Source organism: Bidens hawaiensis, unplaced genomic scaffold (genome assembly GCF_021521415.1).
Source record: "Bidens hawaiensis isolate Kalapana, Puna unplaced genomic scaffold, B.hawaiensis_p1.1 tig00006387_1, whole genome shotgun sequence".
NCBI lineage: Eukaryota > Viridiplantae > Streptophyta > Magnoliopsida > Asterales > Asteraceae > Bidens > Bidens hawaiensis.
In genome coordinates this window covers 7326-19533 of record NW_027491429.1, presented here as the reverse complement: position 1 = coordinate 19533, position 12208 = coordinate 7326, and the positions used below count along the sequence as shown (strand labels likewise).

Below are 12208 nucleotides of genomic sequence, written 5' to 3'. Positions count from 1 at the left end.
CCCCTGTTAACTTTCTCACGGATCCTATTGAAGGAAGGTCTACTTTACGACCAGCTGATATTCTTGTGTTCGGGTGGGCAGGGGGGAAACACGCCTGTGTGGATCTTACATGAGTGTCTCCTCTTGTTGGGCTCAGGGACCGTGGGTTTGTTGTGGGTCAGGCTGCGTTGAAGGCTGAATCGGGCAAAGTTGTTAAACACGAGAAAGCTTGTTTAGATAATCAACATGTCTTTCTACCATTTGCCTTTGATACATTTGGTTTTCTGGCTCCAGAGGCTGTGAATTTTTTGAGTAGGGTTCAGCGCGTCGTACACGGAACCTCTTCAGCTTCTAGGTCCCAAAGCTTCGTTTTTAGCAGGATTGGCTTTGCTGTTCAAAAGGGGGTTGCGGCGCAACTTGTTGCCCGTTTGCCTGCCACTTTATTGTAATCGTTTTATAGTAAATTATATAAAACTTCGATCAATATGATGTGTTCACGGATTGACTCGTTTACCCGTTTGTGTTTTATGACTTATGTCATGGTTAGGTATTTATGACAACATCTAAAAAGAGAAATTCTAATCAAGTTTTGTAATTCAAAAGGAGTTGTTTTATGCGCCTTTGTATTTTTAGTTATAAATTTATAAATTTACATTATTGCAATGCAAGAAAGACAAATAAGAAATAAAAGTTAAGTTAAACAGGTCGTGTTTGTGTCTACACACAAATAATGATATCGTGTAGTCTCTTACTGTCTGGTGTTTACAACGCTCTAAAAACCACAGTAGACAGCTACTTGTCTCTACTTACATGGTTAAACACTATATAGTATAGTCTACTATAGTCTATGTGGTATTGCAATAAAATTAAGATTAAAGTTTCTTTATTTAAACTAATATATCTTTTTATAATATTTGGACACACGTAGCTAGAGATGGGAAAGAACCTGATTACAGGCCTGACTTGGAACCAGGTCCAGTCCCACCCGACCCACAGGTACAAACAATTTCGATTCCTCGGAAAATCATATATTGACCTGGACTTGCTGGAACCGGTTTCACCTATACTCGGTCTGAAAACAAACTATAACCCCAAAACTTAATATTCCATACACCAAAGACTACAAACCAATGCACGTCAAAAAAGTAAAAACAACAATAAATTTTCGATTTTTTTTTTCTTTTCTGATTTTAGGTTTCGGTTTTTAGTAAAGGCGGGCAAAATAACTGGTTAACCAAACCAACATGTAAATCAAATCGAAATCGAACCAGTTTGATAACGATTATGCAGAAACCCGTTTGGAACCGATTTAAACCGTAGATTAGGAACCGGTTTGTAATTATCTCCACCAAAACCGGTTCCAAACGGTTAACCGAACTGAAACTGGCCAAAACCGTGAAAAAATGGTCAAAACCGAACCGAAACCGATCATCAACCGGTTTAGACTTTTGTTAACAAAACCAAACCGGTTTCACCTTTAGGTTTTACGGATCGGGTTATTTTGGTTTTGTTGTTGAGATCAAGTGACCCGATAACCGATCCAGTAAGGTTTAGGTTCGCTCGGGTTTTTATGGTATTCTCTAACTCGGGCTCGCGGTTTGATCACATTCTCCAGCCAAATAACATTCAAATTAAAATACACACAAATCACAATAACATTTTACCATCAACACTCTTTAACTACCAATTTCCATGGAACCAACGGTAATAACCGCCATCAAACTCCTCCTATTCATCACCACCATCCACCGCTTCCCGCCGCAACCAACCGCCGCAACCACCACCACATTCCCAAAATAAGCCCACCCCACAAAATCAGGCTACCTTCCAATCAACACCACCACGGGTTCCGCCATCTTTTACGCCTTCTACGAAGCGAAAAACCACTCGAAAACCCCCATTTCCCAAACCCCACTTCTCATTTGGCTTCAAGGCGGCCCTGGCTGCTCTTCCATGACTGGAAACTTCTTCGAAATCGGCCCGTATTTAGTTACATCTTCTCTGAGGCATAACGTCGAACACCTTTCACTTAAACCCAACCCGCATTCTTGGAATCGATTATTCGGGCTTTTGTTCCTCGATAACCCGATAGGAACCGGTTTCAGCATCGCCTCGACACCCGACGAGATCCCGAGAGACCAAATTTCCGTCGCGAAACATTTATTAATCGCGATCAAGAAATTTATCGCGTCGGACGCGGGTTTTGAATCGCGTCCGATTTATATTACCGGGGAGAGTTACGCGGGTAAATACGTACCCGCGATCGGGTACTACATTGTTAAAACGAATGCGAATTTGTTGGGTTCGAAACGGGTTAATCTTATTGGGCTCGCGATCGGTAACGGGCTAACCGACCCGATAACCCAAGTGGCAACCCATGCCCAAACTGCTTACTTTCTTGGGTTAATCAACAAGAAACAAAAAACCCATTTGGAAAAACTCGAACTTGACGCGGTTCGGTTAACCAAAAACCAAGAATGGGCTCGGGCCACACGGGCCCGAACCAAAGTGTTAAACTCGTTACAAGAATTAACGGGTATCGCGACGTTATATGATTTTCGGAGGTTAACGCCTTACGAGATTAAAAAAGTTGATGACTTTTTATCACATGACAAAAACAAAAAAATCTTGAAAGCGAACGAGTCGATATTGTATAAAAAATGTAGTGCGGTGGTGGGGTCCGCGTTAAACGACGACTTAATGAAAAGCGTTAGGTATATGATGGAGTATTTGTTGAATAACAGTGATGTTTAAGTTTTGTTGTATTCGGGTCAGTGTGATTTGCGCGTTGGGGTAGTGGGGACTGACGTTTGGGTGAATAAGATGAGAGATTATGTTGAGTCAGAGCGGGAGATATGGTTGGTCAATGGTCAACTCGCGGGGTATGTACAAAAATGGAGGGGTTTGATGAGTGTTGTGGTGTTAGGGGCTGGTCATCTTGTGCCTGCTGATCAGGCAGTGAATGCTCAAGCAATGATTGAAGATTGGGTTCTTGAACAAGGGTTGTTTGTTAGTGAAAAGGTGATTGAGAGTTTGACTAATGGTTCTACAAAAAGTCAACTATTGTTGGTGTATAGTTAGAAGTGTGTAGGAATTTGGTAGTATTATGTGTATAGTTTTGGTTTTGTGTAAGTAATGTTTTATATTAAGGAAATAGTCAATTAATACCAAATTAGTGAAAATTACCAACATATAATAATCATAGTTTTTGTTATTGTTGTGCGTAGAGGTGTCCAAACTTGTTAATGGGCCCAAACTGGTTTAGGTTACAAACAGGATCTATTTAATCAACGGCTAGTCAAAACTGGTTTGGTCGAAAGCGTTTCGGGTTATAAACCGGTTTTAGGAGGAAAATTGTTCTAACCTATCAAATAGATTCGCTTCGGCGTATAAATTGGTTTGGGGCAAGACAACTAGTTTGAGCAAAAAAATTGTTTTTTTTTCTTTCAGATCGGGTCGAGTCTTAAACCTGTTTGGTTGTCCGAAGTGAAAAATAGTATACGAACCTACATGTTGAATCAGTTGGGAAACCGGTTTTCGGGTGCTATCTGGTCGGTTTGTAACGGTTTGAAGTTACCAAATAAAGTTAATTTAGGCCCAAATTTGAAGTTCCTTTTATCTAAATCAATATTTCTCATATCTTCATATATTATGTTAGGCCCAAGTATAAAGCCATTGAGTATTTGAGTTTACTTCTTATAATCAAAAGATTTTAAACCCAAGTTGTTGGGCCTTGAACTAAGGCTAGCTTATGCAAACAATGAAACAAATATGCTAGTTATAATTTATAAATTTATAAATAATGCATGTGTATATGGAACTAACATCATGGTTGTCGGTTGATGTTCAGATATGTATCATGTAATGTGTGTTAGAACATTGAGGATGTTTGGTAGCCTCTTAACAGTCATTAAAGGCAACCTCTTAATGGTTCATAGCCTTAGGTCTGAATGGTTAAGAGGTAGCCTTAGGTCTGAATGGTTAAGAGGCTACCTCTTAATGGTTACCTCTTAAGCATTTAGACTTAATGCTACCTCTTAATCATTAAGAGGTTATGAACCATTAAAATGTAGCCTCTTAATGACTGTTAAGAGGCTATCAAACAGCCTCTAACTTTATAATAAATTAAAGATTGTTTTGTCCTAAAGCAATTGTGTACACCAACCTTTGTAGTATGGGTGTGCTTTGTAAATTTAGCCATGACCAAAGATGTAAATCAAGACGAGTTGCTCGTAAGCTACTCAAGACTGCCAAACTCAAGCTTAAATCAGACACCATTTCATAAATTAATGAGCTCAAGTCCGAGCTTTGTACACCAAACTTGTGTAAGCTCCCAAATGTATACAAGATTAGAACTAGTATAAATATAAAATTATTTTTATACCATATAATTACAGGATAACAATTATATGAATACATAAAATATATCGAAACAATAAAATTATCGAGCTTGAACTTGTAAATTACTAATGGGACACACTAGAGCTTTACACATGTGACTCAAAACGAGTTTGAGTTCTCTTAAGTTACGCGAGTTGAACTCCACAATAGTCGAGCTTGGATTCAACTTGTTTAGTTATACATAAATGCTTATAAAAATAGTGATATTCTTGTAGCTAAAACATATAAAAATGATATATATATATATATATATATATATATATATATATAGGGGTGGGTTAACGTACAATAATGGCTTATCATACATTAGGTACGCGACATTCCAGAGCGTTTGATTAAAAAACGCACGGTGGCAATCTCGTAAATAACCCAACAGTAGTTCGCAATCAAAATTCGTCGATTACAAATCAACTCTGATTCAAATTCGGAACTTGTCGCTCAATCTAATCCAATTTCTAAACTCTAATCACAGCTTAAAGTATGAATATCTAAAGTCAAAAACCAAAATTGAAATAGAACGTCCCTGAACATTAAAAATCTTCAAATTGATCAAAAATTGATGATTTAATCAATCGAATTGATGTGTAAGTGGCTTTAGAATCATCAATCGATTATGAAAATACAAATTAACACACTTAATTGAGCTATGATTAGGGTTCATGTTTAAACGTTCTGACTAAAATAAACACCAAAATTGATGATTTAATCAATCGAATTGATGTGTAAGAGGCTTTAGAATCATCAATCGATTATGGATTTGCAGAAATAACACACTCAATCGAGCTCTGATTAGGGTTCAAAATATTATGTTTAAACGTTCTGAAACAAAACTGAAGACCTTTAAACGTTCTGACCAAAAAAGAGCATATTTAAACGTTCTAAAACGTTCAATGAAGTTCTGGGTGTTCAAAATACAATGAACATCTTTGAAACTTTCTAATACGTTCTAAGAAGTTCAGGTTGTTAAAAAAAGTTTATAAGTTCTGATAAAGTTTAGAAGTTCTAAGAAGTTCTGGGTGTTAAAAAAAGTTTAGAAGTTCGAATAAAGTTTAGAAGTTCTAAGAAGTTATGGGTGTTCAGAACTTCTAAAACTAACAGAAAAAAAATTTAAACACCTGTAAACATGAAATTCAACACTGAAATCACTTCATATAATCTTATAATCATCAAATAATCGTCAATCGACCGTTAATTTGATCATTGATTCGATCATATGAACAAAATATGGAACGTCTGCAACTGGGTTTCTGCAAATGGCGCTTAAAACTTTAAACGTTCAGTTAAAACCCATCACTCAAAACTCTAAATTGATCAATTGAAACTTCAAATTGATGATTAATTGGACCAATTTCAAAGTTTAATTGGTCAATTAGTTCAACAATTTCAATTTCAATTGATCAATTTTATCAACAGGTCGTGACGGAGGAAGATGGTGTACGGTGGACGGAATCATTGGATGGTGGACGGTGCACATGATCGTTTGATGGTGACGGATTGCTGAACGGTCATGTTGAAGGTGGATGAAATTGATGGGAGCAACGATTTGATGAATATTACAATATTGCCACCACGTGTTATTTGAAATTGACGGGGATTCGAGTCGCGTACGTAATGTACGATTAGGGATTATTGTATTGGATCCTTTCTCTCTCTCTCTCTATATATATATATATATATATATTAGGTATGTGATTATTATACAAACATATACATTAACAAATAATTTATAGTTTTTGTTTCAGATGGAAGGTAGAATGTGGAAATCATGGAGATTTGGTTTAGTGCAATGGGAAGAAGATAATACAAGTGGGTGATCACTTGATTGATATGGCCTACTCATGCACTCTCACTTCCACATATAAATAAAGAGTGGTTGTACCAATGTTTTATAAACCACGCATCAACCAAAATTATTAGTTCTTCATTAATAGAACGTTTGTTAGCCCATGTGAGTTTGATCAAACGGGTCCATGTATCAAAATTATGCATCTCAATGGATATTATATTGGTATATTTAAAATGAACCAATGATGTAATGCATTTTAGGAGGTGTAATTATCGTTATATTATATAGTTTGACCTCTTTTTTTTTCTTCTTTTATGACACAGTTGATGAAAAATTTTAGTCTCGTCGATGAATGTCATCGTTGTATTTTAACTACAATAAGAAAAATTAAGTGGGAAAACAATGATAGAAATCTTTGAAATTGTAATTGTTATCTATTAGTTATGATTACTTGATGTATTTATTTCATCATATTGAAAGTAGTAATCAACTAAATGAAAGAAACCAGTGTGCAAAAACAATGAATGGTGTGTACTTTTATTTAGACAAACAATATAAATAATAAAAGGCAAAGTCGTGTGCTTCAAGGTAAATGATAGCTCATTGAGCCAACAAATCCCATGGGAAAATAATATGAAGATTTCAACATTTAGAATATATAAATTATGCACAGACTTGTTCATACATAACCACTTTTATATCGATAATTATATGAACCACATAAACACCTGTACATAGCAAAAAGAGAAAAAGGGACAAAACACGGTTACATATCCCCTCTTATATAAAACAATAGTTGCAAATGCTTATACAATCTTTCTGTAGTTTTCTATTTAAAATTGGTTATTTGATTAAACAATATTTTACATTAGAAACAAATAATAACCAAAAACTTTGTTGAAATTATTTACTAAGTATATTGTTTCCATTTTGAAATCTGACTCTTAAAAGAGGAAACATAACATATGCATGGATCATTTATTTTTTTTTTTCAATGTTTTTCTACATTATTTGAAGAATGGAATTTGAGATTGGAAGCATAACATATGCTTAGGAAAGAAGACCCATTCTCCTTGTTTCATTTTCCAAAGCAAAAGATGATGCATTTTGGCCCATCATATGTACTTCTTCTCATAATCAGAGCACAATTTATAAAAATAAATAAATAATATTCAATTATAGTGTATATATGTATATCTCGGGTGTTCAAGCCTTTGTTGTTAAGAAAAATAAACTATATGTTTTTTTGTTTAAAACCGAAAGAGCCTTAGGCAATTAAATGGTATCATGTGGTTGTGGTCTCGGTCATGGTCATGATTAAGACGAGTAAGGCTCTAGTCCACGAAGACCACCAATATTCGTGGCAGATGAAGAGAGGTGGTCATGTTAGGTCCCTCCTTACATGTGTGTAATTAAATATGGTTGATACATAAAACAATACCATGTTGTTATAGTTCTTATAACGTGAAGTATGATGGATATGTTATAACGGTTTTTTGTCGTTTGATTTGACAACATTGGTCTTAAGGGTTTCATTTAAACATTCTAAACGAACACCTCGTTAAGAGTAAGTTTTGAACTCACATCACAATCCATGGTCGAAAGGACAAACTCATATTTATCAGTATAATCGTTGGCCTTTTATGCGATTGTGAAGCCCATATTGTTTATTTTTAGGTCGAATGTATATTAACAACCCAAAAAACCAAACTTCTAAACTTTGAAATAACAAAAAAACAATGTTTTGAAAGCCAGACCAGACCCGCCAAGGTAAACGATAAACTCAAGCTTTCATTTAGTTGCTACCTAATGGATCATGCACAATGCTGGTTGGAGTGAACCAGTTCTTGCTTCCCTATACAAGATGACCGTTAAAATCAATAAACCGAGCCAACTACAAATAATTACATTTTCAACTAGATAGATATATAACAACGCTCCCGCATCATATTAACATGAACCATCCAAATCAAATGTTTTGAAAACCGGACTAGATGGCTCAAACTAACAAATGAAGTTGTCGTTCACTCGATAGCGCACAAAACTGGTCTGAGTGAAGTGTGAACCCGTTCTTGTTTCTTCCCTTCATAAGACCATTTAAACGATAAACCTAAAGACGTGCGGGTATTTTAACACAAACACATCAAAATACCTAAAGTTAAAACTAGATAGTAACTCAGCAAGATTAAATAACAAAAGCTTCAAAACCATAAATAAATCAAGATGAAAGTTGATTGTTTCACATTGTCACATGAATCACCTCACAAAATCATATGTCACAAACCATTTCAAACATGAAACATTTCAACACACCATCAATCAAATCCAATGACCTATTTTAGTCAAACATCAACAGTTTAAAGTCAACCCAAACACCAAATGATCAAAAGCCACAAGAACATGATGATGACAATCAAACCAATAAATATGTTGATAATTATACTAAAAATTTAAAACCAAAAATATGATAATAACAATAAAAATAAAAATCCAAGAGAAACCAGAACAAACTTGATGATGATGATGATCATGTCTATACATAATAAAAACTTGTCTGCAACCTACAATTTTCTCTGGCAAATTTATTTTCACAAATCCCATAACAATTTCAAATAAATATACCTATTTTTTTTTTTTTGCCCACAAAAATCTAATCTTGATGTTTGTTTATGCATCACTGCATAGTGATGAATGTTTTTGACAATTGTTGGTATTGTTTGCAGGACATGTTTGAGTTTCGAAAGACCGGGATTATGTCGAAAGAATTAATAAAAGGGTGGCGGTGGAGGCGAGGCGTACGATACGCTTACTACTGGCGGTAGTGGGCCAGCGTATACGGGTGCGGGTGGTGGTGGGCTGTTGTATGTTACTACGGGTGGTGGTGGTGAGTAATGGACTGGTGGTGGTGGGCTGTTGTATGTAACTACGGGTGGCGGTGGTGAGTAATGAACTGGTGGTGGTGGTGTGTATTCGATGCAAGGCGGTGAGGGCGGTGGCGGTGGTTCTATACATGCTGGTGGTGATGGTAGTGGTGGGGAGTGGGCTGGGGGCGGTGGGGAGTGAGGCGATGGCGGTGGCGGTGATGGGTATATGTGAGGCGGTGGTGGTGGTGAGTGCGGTGGGGGCGGTGAGTGCGGCGGGGGTGGTGGTGAGTGCGGTGGGGGCGGAGGCGGTGAATTATAAATGTAAGGCGCGGGCGGCGGTGGGGAATTCGTAGGTGGCGGTGGTGAGTGCGGTGGCGGTGGTGGTGGCGGTGATGGTCTTACGCAATAAGGCAGGTTTACGGGCGGAGGCGGTGGTGGTGGCGGAGGCGGCGGTGGTGAGTAAACAGGTGGCGGTGGAGACGATGGTGGAGGCGGGGGCGGGGGAGGCGGTGGAGGTGGTGAGTAAACAGGTGGCGGTGGTGAAGGCGGTGGAGGCGATGGTGGAGGCGGTGGTGGTGAGTAAACGGGTGGTGGGGGCGAAGGCGGAGGCGGTGGTGGTGAGTATACCGGTGGAGGCGGTGATGGCGGTGGTGGTGGTGAGTAAACAGGTGGAGGTGGTGGAGGCGAATAAACCGGAGGCGGGGGCGAAGGGGTAGTAATAACAGGAGGCGGTGGTGAAGGCGACGGCACAGGCACAGGCACTGGCGTCGGATTAAAGCGAGCGCATTTAAACGCACCACAATGAATCTTCTTACTTTGAATCATTCTACACTGTTTCACAGACCTCTGCGCGGGTCTATTCGGCAAACAATTCCTCTTATCATCAAACGCCTCGACATTCAAACACGAAGGCGGCTCGCCAGTAAAGAAATTATCCGAATAAGTAAAATTCTCCAGCCGCAGCAACCGACAAACACTTTCTGGTATCCTCCCAGTCAAAAAATTATGCGCCACATTCAACTGCTCCACACTAACCAAACCCGAAATACTGTCGGGCAACGGCCCCATCAACTCGTTAAAACTCACATCAAACACAGTCACATTGCTTAACAACCCGATTTCATCGGGCACACAAGACCTTAACCCATTGTTCATCATGATAATCTCATTCAATGTATCCGACATGTTGCCAATACTCGCGGGTAGACACCCGTGAAACTTATTATTCGCCAAAACAATAACCGAAACAGGAGAATTACCGAAATTATCCGGTAATTCGAACCTAAACCGGTTATGGTTTATAAAAATAGCATCCAAGTTTTTATCAAAGAGCTCTTTAGGCACATTGCCTTCGAACTCGTTAAACCGGAGATCCAAAAACTTTAATTTGGGCAATTTCAGAACCACATAAGGAAAAGCCCCAGCAAACCTGTTATTACTAATATCAAGCTCAAATAAAATCTTTAAATTCTTAAACTTTTGCGGTACAGTACCGCAAAACCGATTCGAATTGATATGAAACAACGCGAGATCGGTTAACAAACCGAGCTCTTCAGGTAAGTAACCCGCGATATCTCCATGGTTGAGATCAATTCCAGCAACAGTTCTTTCGGAACTGTTGCTGGGTGCGGGTGCACAGAACACGCCTGTGTACCCGCACACGTCAGATCCAACCCAGTCTGACGTCAGATTGGTTGGATCTGAGAGAATTGCTTGCTTCCATGCTTGCAAAGCAATGTAAGCAATTCTCAACCGAGGGTTTTCGAATACTAGTGACGGATCCACCGTCACATTCTCCCCTCGGTCACCAAACTCGTCTTGGTAATATAACAACCGCCGCTGAGGGATGTAAGCGGCCTCGCTGTCCGTCAGGCTACCGGTGGAGAAAATCAAGCTTGCATTGCCCACAGTTGCTAGTAATGCAATTGCAATAGCAGCAGGAAGATAGATGATGGTATCTTTCTTCATCTAGTTAGACATTTAGCAGGAAGAAAAAGTTGTGTGTGAAAATGTTGGAATGAGGGTTTTGGGATGGACAATGGGGGATTTTGAAGGAGAGAGAGAATAAGAAGAAGACAGCTAAATCACAGCTCAAAGCCCACCAGATCCTTTGTGGCAGAGAAAAATGTAAATGAAAATGACTTTAATTTGTGTGATTGTGGGGTGGATTATTTATTGACTTCACTACCAAAGCCGGCAGGTTTACCGGCGTTAATTTGGCCTCTTGGTTTTTTAGTGGTTGCTACATTACACCCCTCTAGTTATAATAGTTAGTAACTTGTTATCATCTAAGATCCAAACAAGCATGACTGACTGACTGACTGACTGACTGGGAAGTAGTTTTTCAGGTTGATTCGAGTTTAGCAGTTAGTTTATATATTTATTCCGTATTTTAATAAATAACATGGTTCTTTAGGTTTACGAATCTAGTCAAACTTAGGGTGTAGACGAACCAAACCTGAGCTCGAGCGAGTACGACTAAACGTGACTGACTGGTGAGTAGTTTTTCAAGCACGGCTCGGGTTTAACTTATCTTTTCTTATCGTGTCTGAATTATTATTTAAATTATGGTTGTTTAGGGTCGTCAATCTAGTCAAACTTATGGTATAAACGAGGTCTCATTTAGGATAGAGCAGGAATTGTTTTAGTTTAAGAGGGCTCGAGCTCGAGTTCGGCTTGTTTGGATTTGGATTCCTAGATCTCTAGCATGACTTGTGAGTAATTTGTTATGATTAAGCTTAGCTCGGGGTACACGGCTTGTTTTTGAAAGCTTAGCTCCAACATGACTCAAGTTGTAGAGTCGGTCGTCTTTCATGGCTCGTTTATTATTTAAAAATTTTGTTTCTATATAATTAATATATGCTTTGAGTTATTTTTATCATATGGTTATACATAATAATAGTTCTAATATCAATATATTAAATAGAATTCAAATATATAAACAAGCTTTTTTAGCTCAAGATCCGATTTTAGCTTGATATGTGAAACTCAGGTTTGAGCTCGTTTATTAAACGAGCTTTGGTAAAAGGCTCGAGCTTGTTTAAGCCTGACTTGATTCGAGTTTTTAACGAGCCAATTTCGTGTAGCTAAGAACATTTTGAAAGTTGATCTTGATTTGATCTTGATTGGTGAATGAGTAATGACAAGATTTCATGTTTTTAATATATTATTTAACTTG

At 38.1% G+C, this 12208-nt stretch overlaps 2 pseudogenes; one reads left to right on the top strand and one right to left on the bottom strand.

Moving 5' to 3' along the window:
• The first annotated feature begins 1581 nt into the window (after positions 1 to 1581).
• Positions 1582 to 3100, top strand: LOC143632252 (serine carboxypeptidase-like 50 pseudogene; annotated as a pseudogene).
• Positions 3101 to 8641: 5541 nt separating this feature from the next.
• On the bottom strand, positions 8642 to 11013 carry LOC143632343 (leucine-rich repeat extensin-like protein 4 pseudogene; annotated as a pseudogene).
• Between the last annotated feature and the right edge of the window lie 1195 nt (positions 11014 to 12208).